At 43.0% G+C, this 19,385-nt stretch overlaps 1 long non-coding RNA gene across 1 annotated transcript in view; it reads right to left on the bottom strand.

Annotated features, from left to right (window-relative positions):
* LOC117763376 overlaps positions 1-16,854 on the bottom strand; it is a 29,936-nt gene extending 13,082 nt beyond the window's left edge. The window contains exon 1 of the long non-coding RNA XR_004614151.1: positions 15,764-16,854. This is a non-coding gene — a long non-coding RNA (uncharacterized LOC117763376). The remainder of the gene's footprint in view (positions 1-15,763) is intronic.
* Between the last annotated feature and the right edge of the window lie 2,531 nt (positions 16,855-19,385).

Here is a 19,385-nt window from a genome sequence, read left to right as displayed (position 1 = left end):
ATCAAGCAGGTATGACATCTCAGGCCTGTATGGACGCTGCCAGCATAATCTAATGTAGTAATTACATTCTGCAGCATGTAGCTGCTTTTACAACAGACTTTTCTCATTCTGAAGTGTTATGAATAAAACCATATTTAACACAGCCAGGAAAATTGCGTAAGAAATAGAAAGAAATGGGCAGAAAAATGTCTCTATGTACCAGGCAGAGAACACTGGGTGCGAGCTGAAGCCTTTGGCAGAGGTTGTTGGCATTTGTGTTTTGCTTTTTTGGGTTAGCTGGCATTGCCTGGGCCTGTTTGGTTATTTTATGGCCAAGCAGGAGCTACAACTAAGCCACTTCCTTTACAAAAAGAAATCAAGATTTTCAGTGGTTGGCATGGTGAAGGGGGATTATTTTCTTTTTCATAGCCAGTATTAATAATTCATAATAAAATCATATCAAATAAAAACCATATCACTAAAGTCTGTAGTGAAGCTGCAATTCTAATTATTGTTTTTTATTTGCCAAGTAAAAATGAAGCACGTCTCAGCCTTTCTAGTCTTCCTAGGATGGCAAAGTGTTGGTGTGCATTTCTTGAATTTATAGCCTGCCTGCGTGGATAAACATGAGCGCACACACACACGCACACACACACACACTCACAAATGCCTCCAGTGCTGTGTGTTGAGATCATTGGGAGTTAGGTGACAGATACTGAGAATGCTTGGACCTAAATTAAGCCCACTCCTTCATCAAAAACATCCTGCCTTCCTGCGTGGTCTAAGAGTGTGGTGGCTTCCCATGAGGAAGAAGGATTTGGGATTCAGTGTGGGACCATCGGAGTTGTCTTCACCACTATTGCCCATGAAAATCTCCCTGACATGACGCAAATAATGTTCACGTTACGCAGCAAACAACGATGAATAATCATGATGCATTATGAGTGACTAATACAAACTGTGGATGGAAAAAACAGCTGACTGGCTAACATTGGGTTTGTCCTTTACTATATGTCGATGGCCCCAGACGTTATAGCAAAGAGGATATGATGCGATTAATAGGCGACAAAATGAAATATCGTATTACCTAGAATAAAGTTGAGGATTTCTGGGTTTGAACTATTTTGGAAACATTTTGGATAACGTAAGAACACAAGTCAACAAATTATACAACATAGGTCTAGTCATTTTAAGTCATTTTAATGAGGAATTGTGACATATTAAATCTCTAAATTACAATATCTCTCTAACTGGTGCTTTATTTTATTGAAGGAAGGAACTGCACCACACAGGCAGGTTCCTCAAACAAGGTGCTCTGTATAGATTCTCTACTGTAAATGATTACACAAGGTTCAGGCTATTCATGCATCAACACATACATGCACACAGATAACATACATGATAAGAGCAGAAGTGGAGCATAACAGAAGAGTTCATTTTCTCAATTGCCTACAATGTAGACATTGTATGAACTTTCCAATGCTATCACGAGTCTGTAATGTACAGGAAAGAGGGTTTTAACACACAGTTCATAAAAAAAACATGATGCATGATGCAGCTTATGAATCCAGTCACACATGAACACTGTATGTAGCTGGAGGAACTATGACAACAGAAGAACTTCTTATGGGATTGGGAATAAATATTTTTTAGTTCAGAACAGGCACTTTTCTTCTTTTTTTTTTACAAACAAGTACATATAGATGAGAACTTTCAATGGAGCGTTGTTCCACTGTGTCGCTAATTTTACTTTAAAGTGAAGGGTTTGAGTCGTTCTTTCCATATGCTCATTGGAAAAATGAACTTATTCACCTGCATGTATACACAAACTGAAGTACGGCCCATATACAGTAACTGGGAGTGTAAAGAAATGGGTGGGAGCAGGGAGCACGGGAGGTGAAGGAAGCCGTGAGGGAGGAGGAGAGATCTGCACCACTCTGCTCCAGCTCCACTTCCACTTCCACTGGTGACCCCGTGGTTGTAAATCTGAGAGTAGAAGACCATTCCTGACTTCTTCTCCTTGTTTTTTTTCTCCCTTTTTACTTTTCCGTACACTGTATATATCTCTGACAAGGAGTGACTGTCAGTATTTAATGTGGACTCATTATATCCTTTTGGCAAGTTACAGTCAGATGTTAATCTGTTTGACAAGCGAGTTCAGAAGGTGAAATCTCAGGGTTTGGTTGCAGATGTTTTGGACTTTTTCATGGAAAGTATGATATTAAACAGATACGGCCTGGCGGACACAACAGCAAATGCCACTTCTCATTGCTCCATGTGAACGGACAAACTTAATTAAGCTATTCGACTGCCTTCACGTTCACTTCAGTGAGCAGAGCTACATGGCCAAAATAGTATTTTTAACTATTAAGCATGCACATCCTCTTATTTAAACCCACTCCAAAGCTTTCTGTGAGACAGTTGTCAGTAAGGGGGGAAAAAAACGAAAGAAAAGAGGTGAAAATAGAGAAGATTCTCGCTAATGCAGTCAACTTCCAGGAAACCGAGACTGTGACCAGTTAATTATCTTGATGCCTGCAACACACCACATCCCCCTGATCCTGAGTCAGCCAGAGCACACAAAGAATAAGACGCTTTACCAGCTAAAGAGACCACCGGTGAAAATTTGGTCGAGGCCAGCCAGAGTCCCCTCTTGGCTTAGTGGATGACTCCCAAAGTGAACCTAAACATATGTGTATGTATCAGGCCTCATAATGTAACAGTCAGAACAAAATACTGAACGTTTAATGATTTGCAGCCAACACTTGATGTTTGCTTCTTATTGTCAAAAGACAGCTAGTCCGATGATATTTTGTTGGCTTGTGTACTAATCCAAAATGTTTACAACAATGTGTAAACACAGAGAAAACCCCAACAGGACATTGTTTCAGTTTGGTCGCCTTGTAACTGCTTCATATCCACTTCACCCGTAGCTTTACTTGCTCTGCTATAACTTGCAGGCTAAACGACGTATGAAGAAGGAAAAACACACACTGCTAGCCGGTTAGCCAGTCGGCTGTTATTTCCTTCCACTGGCTTTTTTGGTCACTTGTAATGGATCACGATTGTTTGTCATTTGCTGCGAAACGTGAACAAAAACTTTAATACTCTATTACAACATGTCAACATAATTGGAGCCCAAGTCGCCTCAGATAGGACAACTCCCATGATCCCACGCTACTTCACGACATTAGGTTCCAATTGTTTAGAAAGAGAGACCCCTTGTGGCCAAAGTTACATATTGTATGTTTAACAAGTTGTTGTTTAGGCTAAGGTGTCCTTCGCTGTGTAAAATTAAGTGTATCAGCATTTCTAAAACAGAATCCAAGTACTCTGCTGATTTGGTATTTGGAGGTTTAGTGTAACAACACTCAACTTCAATTGAGCCATAGATCACTGTGCAACAATCAAAGAGTAGACCACAAGTTGTCAGTATTCAAACTTGTTTTATGTAAATGTTCTTATTTTACTGACAAAGAACATGCCGATAGCTACGTCACAAACCGTGCTATATGCGTAACTGCTCACAGAAACCAGTTGGACTCAGTCATGCTCACAGAAACACCTCAGCTGAAGGCATCAGGTGGAAGGTTTCCCCAGATCCAAAGTAAAATATTGAAAAGATTATTCCTTTCAGCTTTTGCTTTCTTCTGTCCCACAAAGATCACATGTAATATATGCAGCCAAAAGGGATTTAATATGTGACTGCTCTCCTCAGAAGCACTGATGCATTTTATGACCTTTTTAAATTTTTACCATAAATAAAGATAATGTTTCAAAATGGCTAAAAGGTTTTAGAAAAGACAAAAAATAAGTTATTGGTAAAACTACCACGTAAGAATTATAAAAGCAAAAATGGTCTTCAGAAGTTTCAGATGGATAGATTCCTATAAATATTCCTAAAAAGATAGACATCAAATATATGTTACAATCACAAACAGAGACATGTTTAAAATGTAAAAATTGCACATATAAACTATAAACATTGCAGCCTTGTGTTTGTGCAAGTTGTCAATTGGAGAGTGGGCTGAGGTCAGTGTCCGTATTTGGCAGTGATTTTGCACGTATTCAGGAATCAAACACTATCAGGCCATTAAAAAACCTAACCCAGCAGAGGTGGGGACCAAAAATGAGCTTCAGGCGCGACGGTTACTTATATTATCCCTCGTATTTTGCAATAGTGGAAATCAACCGACACAGTATCTGGGAACCACTCGCAACATCCCTGCAAATAGACTAGTGCGTCAGAATTTTCTGGCCGCCTCTCACCTACTTTGACAACATGACACATGTGACATATGTTCTGCAGTGTTAAATATATAAAATAAAGTGCACAATCAGATATAATTGTGGAAGAACATCCTGCGTGCCAAGTGCAACTTGCAATCAGCTCCATAAATCAAATGGCCACTATGAGGTTTTTAAGAAGTTGGTGGTTAAGTGTAGGTTTCAGGTTACAAATAGTTTGCTTATATTTCAACCGGTCGAGCTTATTGAGATTGATGCACAGCCTGGACGCTAAGCAGTGCTTAAGACGCCAACTTCAGGGGGTTAGAATCCCATGGGACATTAATGTCTTTCCATTTACGTTTGTTGAGTCCGAGGTTGGGTTTAATTTGACGGATGCTTGTAGTGGTCTTGGATAATTTTATGTGAGAAAATAAGAAGCTGGTAAAATCTGCAAGCATTCTTCAGATTAAAATAATATGAGGTTTAATATGATGGTTACATTTGTATGGTATAAAAAGGTGTGTATTCAAGCTTTTGAATAATAAAACGAAGCCACCCAGGTTCTTGAATAGCTTAAATACTGTGTTGGCTCTGCAGACAGCATTACAGCAGGTTCATATGAATGGGTGGAGGTGGGGACGGCTGAGGAGAATGCACCTCCTCATACAGCCATGGAAACAGGGGTAATGTTTATTCTATACTATGTACATGTGCGTTTAAAACACGGTTGATTTATGAAACTCTAGCTGTTGCTAAGGCTGCACTGGCGGAATAAGGACTCGATGCTTGTTGCATTAATTTTAGCCTCCATCTCCTCAGCTGATGCTGCCTTGAGATGTCTTGTTTACTCTCCCCTTTGCTTAATACAGCCCGAGGCTATTTGACAATTAAGCGCACAGAGAGTTTGAAATGTCCCCAGACATGAGTAAACACAGAGAGAATGAGAGATCTGATGCAGGTATTCATCACCATATCAATATTTCGCAATCTGAACAGTCTCACTGTGTTGTAGTTCCACGTAAAGACATCAGTATGCCTCAAGCGAAGTTCAACAGCGTATGAAACCATCAACACGCATTTCAAACTTAATATTTAGGAGGGGGTTGCATCTGACAACTTTACAGAACTGACAATCCAGCAACATGCAGTGACGGGCCAGGTGTGCAGAGGTACGACTAAGGTTCTCAAGTTGTCACTGAAGCTGTTTTCAGACATGACAAATACATTTTGCTGTGGACAGAGCAGTGTTTTTGTTCACAGCACGTGGACACATGTCACTTATCATTCCAAAACGCTCCTGAATCTTGTTGTCTTCATCACCGTCTCCTACGTGCATGGCCCCTCTTTTACACCCTGAGATATATCACGTGTCTGTCATGTGTTAGAAACGCCATCAACACAACCAATTGCTCAATGTGAATTTTCGAGACATTTTCCTGTTGTATTCTCACATGGACTCACGCTGACATTTTACTAGGGGACTGGCAGGAAAGGTTCTGGAAAATGTCCGGAGTAATTGACTCGTACATTTGCATTCTCGAACTAAAGCCCCCCTGGAAAATTTCAAGAAGATGCCTCTACTGCATGTCTGAGAGCAGCTTAAGTCTCTTTATGTGTACAGCCTGGTGCAACAGCATAAATGCCTTTGACTGTGTGCAACTTATCCCCATTGGATGATTCATTGTGTCTTGACCTTCTCTATGACAGCAGGCTTTTCACCCCCGAATTCAAGTGCAGCCATCCAGAACAGGCATAAACACTTTTCAGATGTGTCCAGACAAACTAGTTTGTCAGAAACATAATGAACCCTTTGGGCAATGGTGCCTTTTTCAAGATGTATATTTATTCAATCTTTTGCAAAGAGTGGATGAGAATAGTGGTGCCACTCTCGCGTCCATACAGTGAATGTAGCAGTAGCATGTGAGCACTAGCTGGAGCCAGCAACCTGTTAGCTTCGCTTTGCAATAAGACTGGAAACAGGGAAACGGCTAGCATGGCTCGGTCCAAAGGTAACAAAATCCATCTTACTACCACTTCCAAAGATCACAAATTATATCTTGATTCTGTAGTTGGTACCAAAATCCAAGCGTAATAAAGTGACATGTTGTGGTTTTCCAGGGATTAAGTGTGCGACTGTGTCCGGGCTGGGTTCTGATTGCCTGGCAACCTCACTGTGACAACCAGGAAATAAATGTGCTCAACCAAGACATGGAACATAAGCCACTGTGAAACCATAAAATTTAGTTTTTACACTTCTGTGTTAGTACAGATTACACAACTGAAATATAACATATTAATCTGCCTGCTTTGACGGTGGTTTAGAGCTGTTCACGTCTGATGGCGTTGGCTGGATGCGCAGTAGCTTCGTGTTTAACTGACAAACATGGGCGCCATTTTGATCTTCTCATCGAAAACTCGCAAGACAGCAATCAAGCATATTTTCCAAAACGTCCAACTAATGATTTTCACGGAGGTAGTCACAAGTCATGACAAGGGGAGCTACTCACCATCAATCTGGTATACGAATATGCATATACTGCTCTTGCATGTAGTCATACTGTATGTGGTGCAGTTTTTTTCTGTTCCCACATCCTTACTGCCCAAAATAACTCGTGCAGTATGCAGAGGAGATGAGTCAATACAAAAACAGCCAAGTATGACAAGAAAAACACAAGAGGCATGAAGGAAGAAAAATAAAACACTGTCAACCCAAATAAGAGCGTCAAAAAGGCACATCTGAATATTTGGGATGCAGAAGTAACAGATATTTCCCAAACTGTTGGTTTTGGATCGAGACCACCGCTCCGATGCCCAAAGAATTATAATGAAGTTCCAAGAAGTCACATTGCTCTGGGTTTAAAGTCGCCTACGGCCTGACTCGTCACACTGTGGCTCCCATCACTCTTCTGCCAACACAAAACAGCTCTTCATTCAACACTTATATACACTTATAAATATATATACTCCTTACGCACTTAGGCAGTGTTCTCACGTCCACATCAGTCCCAGAGCTTACATTGACAAAACCGACGTAGATGCGGATATTTCACAGACCTGTCAGCTGCACATGTGCTCCGCAGATCAACAGTACTCGCATACAACACCACAGAGTATCAAGGATAGAAAAACACATGCACTCGCACAAAATATTCCCTTTCTTCTGCAAACCAACTATGGAAGGATCCTGCTGCCCTTGTGACTGAGGATTTTGCCAACATAAAGACAGAAAAAAGCAGCAGTTGATGTTTTCCAAGTGGCTTGAATAACTTCCATTGACAGTTTCGATAGAAGCGGAAAACCTCCTCTCTGTAATGGAAGAAGGTTTTTTCGGGGGGGGGGATGGCTTTTCCCTTTTTGTAATGTCCTCGGAGCCAGTCTTTGGCACTGAGGACCTCTGGACTGGAGGATGTTGGCTCGAGCCAGACAATGGGCCTTCAAATGAGCTACAGCCAGTAGAAGAAAAGATCAGAGTGACCATGAGGCTCTTTCATGCCACTGATTAGCGGAAATATGTTAACTTCGTCCCCTTGTTAACTTCAAACGTTACAGAGGGGGAAACAGCGTCTTACCTCCACTGCTGTCTGTTTTTTATTTTAAACAACACCACAGCCGACCATTAGCCCCCTTAGCTCACTGAAGGGCTGTGAAGCGGTGGGAGCAGGAAGCAAAATGTCCACCTTCCCATTGTGCCGACTGAAGAGGATGGTGAAATAAAACACTCGCAGGTGTGTTTGGTAAGATTTGGCTGAGGAGCGGCTTCTTTGGCAATTGCTCTCTGCGCCAAAACAAACACCCTTTATTTTCCCTCACCCCTTATACACATATACACGTAAACACACACATTCACTCGCTGACTCCACATGACTGTATCTGCTGTTTCAAACCGACATCTGCCAATCGCCCTGCGGAGCTCCTTGTTTCTCAACACGGGGCAAACAAACGCTGAGCCGAGTTCAGCTTCCAACAGATTTTGTCATGCAAAGAGAAAAGTACCAACGAGGTGTGCCAATGTGCACGGTCGATCCACCGATAGCCAAGAAACAACAGGGAACCAGAAGGCCCCGGGTGGTGGTGGGCAAGAGCGAGGGGGAAAAAGAAGAAGTGTCCCAAAAATATATTTGGCTGTACATGTAGCACCTCTCAACTATATGTTCTCCTCAGACTATCAGAGATTCACACAATACAAACATCAGCAGGCTAATATATGAAAAGGCCCTCTGCTTATGTATTCGCAAACATAATCACAAAGACAAACAGCTGCTGCCAGCCCAGTGCGGAAAAGTTCAATACCTTTGAGCAGTTTGACATTCCATATGAAAAGCAAACTGTGAATAAAGCCGGGGTCAGAGTTTGAGGGTTAATGTGTCTGGTTGTGTGCACTTGTGTGTGCACGTTTCGCTGAGTACACATCTGTGTGTACACAGGTCTGAGTCCTGAGTCCGAGATCTCGTTTCCATATGTGTGTGTGACAGAAAGAGACACGCTTCCTGCACCTATTGCTGAAACCTGGCAGTTATGTGCAGCCCTTATTTTAACCTTTCACCTGCTTATCACCTAAACCTACTGCAGTGCACTGCACAGCCCAGTTATTCTATTTGTTTACCATTCCAGCATCTTTTGAAAGGGTGCAACTGGAATTTGTTTACTCCACAGTCTATCTACTGATGCTGGAATCCATAATTGGATCTCTCCTATCAAACAGTTGGTGAAAGGCCCGGAACTCCATCACAACAAAGTTCTTCCCAACCTTTTACTAAGTGGAAGTAAAGAACAAAATAGAGACTCACCAAATTGGGTTACACCATTAAAACTTGAACAATATCTTCGCTATTAGAGACTTCAGATCAAAGTCACTGTAGCATCACAGGCTCTAGCATTACATCCAACATATAACAGTTATAGGGGGAGTCAAAGGACATATTAACCTTAACTGCCAATACTTTGGAAATATTGGTATCGTTTAGTTGTATGTGCATATATGGAGAGTTCATAGTGTCCATGTAGTTTAAATAAAAGGGAAATAGATCATGTTATCCTGGCTCAAGTTATTTGATCATTTACATTATTTATACTCAGGAGGCATTTCAACCACATCTGTCTCGCACCTTTGCTGGAACAGATGTGCTCCTAATTTAATCAAACCAGCTTTCTACACAGGCCGCTTAACAATGCTTACAATCTATTTTCTTCAGTTTTACACACATTAACTTTTTGTGTTGGGATTAGTTTACCTGTTACACATGGCAGTTACTGGCAGCTTGAATATGTGATGCAACCTATTTTACATTAGCAATGCCAATGCTCTAACTTAATAAACTCAGATTATTACAACTAGGCCTCCAGTTTGAACCCCTCCAGAGGATCCACAAAGGCAGCGGACAGCAACAACTGCATCCCATTAATATGGGTGATTAGCAAGAGGGGGGAATAACCATTGCAGATATGTGATAGCAGATTACACTCCTCTCTGTTTACTCTACTCATACCAGAGCCAGGTTTCACAGGCTGATTGGCTCAGAGCAGGTCAGGGGGGTTCGTTCTCATTTTTTTAAAGAGCGGTGCTGGAGGGATTCACGCAGGGAAGGTCTGCTCCGGTTTTTCTTGCCCTCGCCCTTTTGTCTGTGGTGTTTGCTCTGGATTTGAGTATTTCTCGTGTTGTGCAGTTAGAGAGCCGTCAGCCCACACCTTAATGGCAGCCTCTGTGAGCGAGAGAGATCTGGGACTGTGCCGCCTTTGGTGAGGGTGGGGTGGGGGCTAAACTAGTCTTATGGGTGTGCCTCTTTCACCTGTTGAGTCATGCCACCACGATTTACTCATCACCCTCGGTTTTCGCTGCATGTGCATTTAAAAGTTCAAAATAGGTTGTAGCACACCAGAAGTCAATGTGACAGGTGCACAGGATATAAGTAGCATAGATGCATGCAGTCATTCAGTATGAAGCCGACCTGGGTACATTTGTTCAAAGTCACCAAAAACGTTCTGCTGACTCCTAGGCTCTGTGTCAGTTCTCTGTTAATGCTTAATTCCCCGCTACCACCACACCTTCAGCTGAGGTTTGAACAGATGAACAGAGGCTGTGATGCCCTTTCACCCATTTCCATTCTATGTCTTGTCATCACTCAGTGCGACTTTGTCAATTCATCACTGTCAAGATGCATTTATGTTGCCATGAACAAGCTCTTTTGTAAGTTGAGCTACAGAGAGAGAAAAATAAGCTGCTGGGCTGAAAATGTCAACCTCGGTTCACCGTGGATTCATAAAGTACGGTGGCCCTGAGAGCTCAAAACACAGCAACTTAAGAAAACACATGCAAATAGACACAACACAACCAAATTGCACGGCACAACTGAAAACTCACAACACATTGAAAGTGTTTCCAGAAGACACTAAAAAGCGATTAACATGGCTGGGACCCACTTTTTGCCATGGTTTGTGAATCATGGATAGTAGTCGAAGTTTGCAATCCCTCAGTGTTGTTGAAAAATAATAAAAATAAATTTGCAGGCTTAAGTTTCCTAGTCATGTTCATTACTTTTTAGTGTCCCCTGGAAACACTTGTTGTGTTTTAGTTGTGTTGTGATTATGTGGTTGTGTTTTCTATTTGCCATGTACGTGTGGTCAAATTGATGTTTTCTCCATTCGCATGTGTATCAATTGTGTTTTCTTAAATTGTAGTGCGTTGAGCTCTCAGGGCCACAAATAAATAAAGACATTTTCTCTTCTCTATTTGAAAAGTTATTGCCTTATTTGGAGCATTAACAGAGTGACCTTCGCTGATAAGCAAATGGACTGAAGCGACTGTTCCTGTTCAAAATGACTCAATATTTACATCAATAATACTTCTCATTTCTGATTATACCCAAGACTCTCTGCCGGCCCACACTCAAGTGTTTCTAGAAACTTCAGCTGCTAACCTCAAGCTGGGTTTTCTTGAAGCTGAATTAAAGCTCGTCAGGAGGGCGGCTGCAGCCTCTGCTGAAGGTCAGATGACTTTGTCAGATGATGGCACAGTATTTTCAACATGCACTCATCAGTCACACAGAGGCTGCACAGAGCCAGCTGACCAAGAATGGAGACATTTGGTAGGGGGGGGGGGGGGGAATGTCGTGTGACTCGACTCTGCTGGTATGGAGTCCACTTTGATGAGAGAGTTAAAAACGAATTTATTGTCATTTGTCCCTCATGACGCCCTGAGGTGGCCAATCTATAGGGGGCACATTAAGAAAAAGCGGGGGTCGCATTGAAAAAAACCCTTCTCGTGTCAATTTGACCTGCGGTTCACCCTGATCCCTATCTCCCCTCTGTTCTTGGCTGGTAAGAACTAGGCTGGTTGGCGTTCAGCTGGCGCTTGGGGGAGAGATGGTGGCTCAGTAGCAGCCATGGGGGAAGCACACTGTCAGTCCTGTGATAGCCGTATGAGATTCCACATGCTCTGATGAGTAATTCCTCCCTCCCCTCTCCATCACCATGTGCTTCATGGCCCTGAGTCATCGTCCACACTTTCCCTCACTCCCTCTCCCCTTGTCAGTCTGCCTCTCTCTCTCTCTTTCTCTCTCTCTCTCTCTCTCTCTCTCTCTCTCTCTCTCTCTCTCTCTCTTTCCCCTCGATGCAGAGAGGAATCTTCCTTCCTTCCTTCAGCAGCAGCCGTCCCACAGGGAAGCTCAACAGAATAGCCTCCATCCAATGACTCATTCACCAACATCGAGAGCTCCGCTCCACACCATTCGCTCTCCAACCACGACAGCCCACCACACCACACCCAGGCCTTGGATCCCAGTCCTCTACGGCCCGCTTGTCTGGATGTCTCTATTTCTATATATCTGTTTTCCTGTATCCCTCGGTGTCCTCTTGCCTGTCTGCCTGGTTGCCATTTTCTGTCTGTCCGTACGGCCGCTGTCTGGTCAAGATTTCTCATTGTTTACGTCTCTTCACACTCCTTTCTGCTTCCCTGTATTTCCAGCAGCCCATACTGTATATCTTCATACCCTCTGAATTTGTTTTGTTCTGACAGCGTGACTTATTTGTCAGTCTACCTGCCTGTCTGCCTGTCTGCCTGTCTGCCTTTCTGCCTTTCTGTCTTTCAGTCAGTCTGTCCCCTGGCACACAGTTGCAAAGTCAAACTAGTGAAGAACGCAAAGCCCCGTCTGCATTTTAAACTACAACTAGGCTCGTGCAGAGAAATGAAAACAGTGCAATAAACGTCATACGTTCAACAAAAGTAAACATTGGTAATGTTAGTAAAGACAAACCTTTCATTCGACCTGTGCAGTTCCCAGATAAGGTTGTTAACATTTCCATATTGTTGATTATCTGAAACCGTAAACATGTTATGAAACTTTTGACAAAGGTTACTCTTTGCTTTCAGCAGCTCCCTTGATGCTGTCTCCTTCCAACCATGTGTTATGCAATTCACTCAGTTCTTTGACTTCTACCATTGGTTTACAAACCTCTGAGTATATATATACATATATACACATATATAAAACTCATGCATATACGCTGACTCGCCCTCTGGCCCTGCAGTGCAACAGGTTGTTGATAGTGAATCCCTACACGCCGCTCAGAGATCCTGTCCATGTTGCAATCGGGGATTTGTTGACCATTGCAAGAGCAATAAGGATTTTTAGGGGCATTATGACTGGGTTAATAAAACACAGCTGCCCCTAAAAGTCCCTCACTTTTCTTGCTGCCTTTTCTTTCTCCCTCCCTCCCTCCATGGCTTAATCTTTGTATGTCTCATTCCAAACTTTTGAGATCAAACTACAACGTTTGCAGGCTCCATGAGTGCTTAACTTTGGTATCCGTTCAAGGCTGGAGAAATGTAGCAACCTGGAGTGACTACAGCGTCTGACCTTTTCCACGGAGCTGGGTCACGCAGGATATTTCGTTAAAAAAAGCAAGCAAGCGTTCCAGTATTTATGAATTGTATATTTATAATGGCAGAGTTTTATTGGGATTTGCAGTGACGTTTTTAAAGTGGGTTGAATGAGTTCAGGGCACCATTTCCAAGAAGGGGAGCTCCGTGTGTTCATTAGAAGTTCAGCTTTCACAGCAAATGTAAACACAATCTGAAGCTTTTACTATAGCGGAAAGGTCTATATGATGCTCCCAATATCGTACACATGCGCCGCTTGTGACGGTCAATTTGAGAACTAAGCGAACCCTGTGACCCAAAGCGGAGGAGCGACCTGGGGAAATGTGAGGAAAAGTCTATTTAAAGCAAGTCTACAACTCTGCTAACGAATGGTGTGAGGAGAGAATATGAGACAGGCATGGTGGAAAAAGAAAACCAAGATGTAAGCAACACTGTGCAGCAAGTGGTGAGATGAGTCCAATTGGGCCTTTTAAACAATGGCAAATGCCACTGCGAGAGGCTTGGCAGGCAGCAGCAGCCAGCACTGTTTAATATCACAACTTTAATCAGCACACTTGGTGACTATCCCAGAGCTCCCCGTAGCCACGCTGCTTATTCAAACCAGGCTCATTCCACCAAGCCTCCCTTACTAGGCCCTCCGCTCTCTCACTCTCGCACGGCCTCGCACGCTCCTGCAGCATATATGGACTTTCTGCCTGGAGTGGGTTTATCTGCTCTCTGCGATGCGTCATTGCGTTTTAGTGGGCTTCTCTGGAGGCACTCAGCAATGATGGCTGACTGCATCCCGACCGATCTGAGGTGGGCTAGAGACGTATCCGCTACATTTGAATTTATATATATTGCGGGATAACCATGTGACCACAAGGATGTTAAGGGTGATTTCAATATTTCCTACATGTAAATTTCTCAATTAGCGTGAGGATGTCATCTATAGCCAGAAAGAAAGAAAGCGTAACCTTTTCTTGTCCGAAGGGAACGCATTACTGACGGAACAAGAAATTGGCAGGCGTGTAAAAACGGATGACCTGCCACTGATGTGTAATACACAACCTGCAAATAAGTCATGCTCAGGTACTAATTTTACAAATAAAATAACGCTGACAGAGAGAATGATTTAACGTCTCCCCACCTGCTGGCACGTGCTTCGCTCGCAGGGCTGTTTTGAGTGTGTTTGAAACATGGCGGAGGTCTCGTGTGTTTTTAAAATAAAAAATCCCATGCTTCAGCGAATGTCTCACCTACGTGTCACTTGCGGCACAGAGATGGCACCACGGGCCCTCCACTCTATTAATTACATAAAGAATCTAGTGTCAGGATGCTAAATTCATTAGTGAGGTATGTATGGCATGCTGGGGTCAGGACAGATATAGAAACGGGCCTCCAAAACAACTTCTTCCCCACTTGACACACTTGTTCAACGTAATAGACTTTGGCACTTTGTGATTTTTAAATTTTTTTGAAAACTCTGCCTCTTAGTCTTTTTTAATTCAGGAATGTTTTTGTAGAGCTTATGCCCCAAAAAATTAAACATTTCTTTTAATTAAATTGCTCATCTAAATTCAAGGAGGGAGGGAGGAATTTGCTTGTGACTGTACTAATTCAAGATTTTATCATGTGCGGTCTTTGAAGGGAGATTAATGAAATAACATTAACTGATTCTCATGGGAAGTTTAACTTTATTCTATTTTCTTTCATCATTTGGCCTATTTTTGATGGAGCGATGGAAAAAAAAAAGGTTGGAATATTTTTGATTTGTATCGAAAAACTATTTATCAGAAACTGTTCAGCAGAATGAGGCCAGCTAAGGAAATGCAGAGCCACTTTTTTCACTTGGCATGTGAGAGTTGTTCATCACTGTAGTGAGAGGACAGCCGCTGCTCTGGATTTTCTGTGACACTGTTGAGCAACACGCTTCTCTTTTAGCTTTGGCAAAGGATTTTTAGCCAAATTATTTTTGAAGTGACATTCAGGGTTAGAGCCTTTTGAGCTATGAAATACTGAATTGTACGTACCCTCACATGCATGGTTCTCTTTTGACTGAGCACCTGCAGTTTTTTGTCCTTTTTATTTGTCTAGTTCACTGTCTTAAGTGTATCTAATATATTGTAATGTATTACATTACTTGGGGTTTACAATAAGCCTATATGGTGTTTCAGAGTGACTTTATAATGACCCTATCGTCCTATTCTTTGTATTTAGGCTTGACAGTTCCCTTGTAAAGTTTTATAAATATATATATATTATTGATAAGGCTATAATGGTCTTAAATTACGTTTTTGCATGCGTGCTTTACAGTGAGACTTTCTCCTCTAACACATCACTGTATTTGAGTGATTTCCCGTTTGTCCTTTCCATCAAAACCTCCCATCTCTTCCATATGCTTTGTCGTTTAAAAGATTCGTGTGCAGCTCAAGTCTATAGTCTGATCTGGGGGGATCACATGAGCCAGAAACTGGGACTTTGTAGGCCAGTTGAATTAACTGAGGACTCACCTTGCCCGCAAAGACCCAGCCTCTGACGCACAACATCATCAGTCCCATGCACGCTGAGGACCACCTCCCGAGGTTTACCTGTGGCTTCTACACACGTCTTTTTTCTTTTTCTTTTCTGTACCACAGCATTTTAACTTCCACACCAGGTAAAGGAGGGAACGTGAAGGGTTTACGCGCCGATACATACCCACAGATCTGCTGCCTGGAGAGGTAGGTGATGCCCGGTCGGTGTTACCTGCGCACCGGGCAGGTGTCAGCATCCCGTAGCCATATGGTGTGTGGGTGGGTGGGGGGGGGGGGGGGGGGGGGGGACCTCACGTTAAAAAAAAAAAAATGAAGCGCCGACTGTCTGGCAGCTTGTCTGGCTGCATGGAGGAGATCGTCTGCAAGCGAAGTTGAACTTCACCGTTCACCCAGCACCAGCACCACTGGCGCCCCAGTCATATCTGATCACTTGGCGCTCCACGCATCCCAGATTGAGCAGGATTATCCCTTTGTGGGTGGGAGGACAAATTGTCTTTGGGAATAAGTCGGACAGTCCCTGGCCTATCTCCCCTCTGCCCAGGGAGGAAAAAAACTGTGTCGCGCCTTGTGCCAGTCTCCCCCTATCTCTCTCTCTCTCTCTCTTGCTCTCTCTCTCGCTCTCTGTTGCTCGCCCTCCCTTTAAAGAAAAGCTTCCCCACCGAGAGATCCCCGGTGCGCCCCCAGCACCCAGTCAGTCACCCAATATCCATTGTGGGAAGAGACAGCCGGGACGACAGGGAGACGAAAGAAGAAAGCAGTCTGCTGCTGCTGCTGCTGCCATGCTGCTGCTGCTGCAGCCTCGATACAGTGAGCAGGATATTCCCAAACAGCTGGAAGGAGCTGATATATGGTGCTGCGCCCTCGTGCTGGGCCCTCCCCAAAATGGACCGGTGCTAAGTGGTAACCTGGTTATTTTCAGCGCGTCATTGGCTCGTCTCCAATTATAGGTTTCCGTGGGGGGCGCAGCAGCGTGGCACCGTATTTCCAATTATTATGGACTTTGATAAACACGGCGGAGGGCACTCACATGGAGTAATGTCCGAGCATGTGTGTTTTGCCTGGAACTGCACTCATGCCTGCGGTGCGTCGGGCTCCCTCCGTCCGTTACGCGCCAGCCGGGTCCCGCGCTCCGCTCGTCTGCGTCTCCGGGTCGGGCTGCTCGTCTGCGGTGCGCTCAAGGTGTTCCCCTCTTTTATCGATGCTGCTCAGGGGACTATATGCATCCCAGGTTCATCACACACCTCTCCCCCGTTACCTCCCAGACCAGCAACATGTGAGCGTGCTGCGCCTCCTGGTGGCGAAGGCGCGCCGTGGCACACCACTGTGCGCGTATGTGGCGAACACGAGTTGCATTGTCTTGTGCAAATGAGTGAGGGTGATCACGTGAAGCTGCACATCGGGCGCGATAACAGCGTGACAGCTGGAGCCTGCTGGAAAGATTTAACCAGTGGCTTTATATCTGATTTCTATGAAGTTAGCAAAGTTTACATACATGTATTATATATTTTGTATTATGATATGTGATGTTATGTTAGGTTGTTCTATACTCTATAATCTGTTTGTTCACTATGTCCTTTTGCATTCATCCTAATCTTTTATTTTACCTTAGGTACAGTATATTCTGTGGTTCTGGTCTGAATTTTCCCTATTTACTAGCAGTGTTTTTTAAACTCTGTTCTAATCTGCATTTTTTGCATGCTCTTGTTTTGTTCAGATGTATTGTATTCTGTTGTAACCCACATTTGCTTTCTATTCTGTTCAGTTGGATTCAGTTCAGTGTGTTTTGTTGGCATGGGTGTCAGGTGAGGATTCAGTCCAGTTCCATAGTGAAATATGAGATGAGAATGATGGCAAACGTGTGTGTGTGTGTGTGTGTGTGTGTGTGTGTGTGTGTGTGTGTGTGTGTGTGTGTGTGTGTGTGTGTGTGTGTGTGTGTGTGTGTGTGTGTGTGTCTTACAGTCACATATTTTGCAGCTTAGTTTAAGAGTTTAAGTCTTTACTGTCACAATGAAATTTACTTTACTTTACCCTCTCCTAATATAATCTGTTGATATTAATCAAGCTCTGTAAATTTTGGGTTTATCAAATCGAACTTCTTGAAGTATTCCACTTGAATAATAATATATTTGTCACATTTTAAAAGGTAGTTCATCTCCCTCTCAACCTTACATGTCGTGCAGTCACCCCAGACTCTTCTCTCCATTGGTTGCTGTCTACTGTATCATACAACAAATGCTGCTATCTTAAACTGATTCACTACATCCTGTGGATGTACATTACAAAACTTCCCATGAAGTATTTTTGCACTCTCAATCCATTTTTGCACTATTCCAATCTTATCGTATCCACTGCATGCCTTATGACTGCATACTATGTCGTACTGTGTACTATGTTTTGAGTACTTAATATGTTGCGTACTTATATGTTCTGTCTACTTATATCTTTACACCGGGGATCAGAGAGAAACATCATTTCACTCCCGTCTATGTCCTGTACATATGGCAGAATTGACAATAAAGTTGCCTTTGACTTGACTCTATTTTATTCTATTCCATTATCATATTTTTTTATCCCATTCTATTGATATGTTTCTTTCTATCCTATTGTCGTTATTAACACTATATTGATGATTAGCAATCAATTATCTTACAACTATTGTGAATATTAATATATTATATTATAATTTAATCCCATTGTATTGATAGTTTACTTTTCTATTATTAAAGTTGCATTTAGTTTTCTTATAGCTATTGTAAAATATTCTCTTCTATTCTGTAGCCTAAGTTTTGCTCTACTTCAGTGCCTGTAGTGACGCTCTCTCTCGTTTGGCCTTCAGCTGCTTCAGTGTGGAAGACACTTCCACAGTAATGCCGGAAGTTGTCTAATTTTTATCAAAATAAAATAGAAAAAAACTGCTGTATTCTTTATTTGAATTTACATTCTGACTTTTTTACGTGTTGAAACAATTTTAACGTCACACCCCCTCTTCCGTACACATTTGGAACATATCTGTCACGCTAAACTGGTGCCATTTATTTTAAGAGGCGGTTTTATTTTGTAGGACGTGACCGGAAATTATTCGTGGGATTTTTCACTGACTTGACAGCAAATAGAAATGTCCGACCAGCAGGTCTGTGACAGGAACAACAAGACTCCTTCTAAACAAGATCATCCACCACACCCTCTACAGCAGGACGGATGTTCTTCATCATCCTCTCCCTCCTCTTCCACTCAGTAAAATCTGACAGAGGGAGGTGAGTTCTGATCCGGTCACTCTTCGTCTTAGTGTGTGTCTGTGTGTGTGTGTCTGTGTGTGAGAGAGAGAGAGAGAGAGAGAGAGAAACACTCTTTATCTGTTGCTCTGCAGAGTTTTGAGTTTTTCATCTCGAGCAGCTCCAACGTCAAATCACGTGAATCCACTGAGTTCATTTATTTATACTGCAATGACGTCAGCAGGAGAGAGAGAGAGAGAGAGGGGGGGGGGGGGGGGGGGCAGGAATGTAAAGACCCTGCGTGTTTGTGCGTGCGTGTGAAACTGACCACTGTACTTTAACACTGGCACCTCTTACACAAAAATGCTGAATCTGTGCACAAAATCTGATATATCAGACTGTGCAGAGAGGAAAGCGTGTTTTCCTTTTCCCCTGTGGCAGCAGGGTGCAGACAGACACAAGGTGCCTTTCTCACCCATAATCTCCTGTTCCAATGACTAACAGTTCACCTGTCACCGTCAAACGATATCTCTCTCACCAGTGTATACTGTAGGTGACATGCACGCTGACTGC

Source organism: Hippoglossus hippoglossus, chromosome 1 (genome assembly GCF_009819705.1).
Source record: "Hippoglossus hippoglossus isolate fHipHip1 chromosome 1, fHipHip1.pri, whole genome shotgun sequence".
NCBI lineage: Eukaryota > Metazoa > Chordata > Actinopteri > Pleuronectiformes > Pleuronectidae > Hippoglossus > Hippoglossus hippoglossus.
Note: the sequence above shows the minus strand (reverse complement) of the source record. Positions and strands in the feature narration are given on the sequence as shown.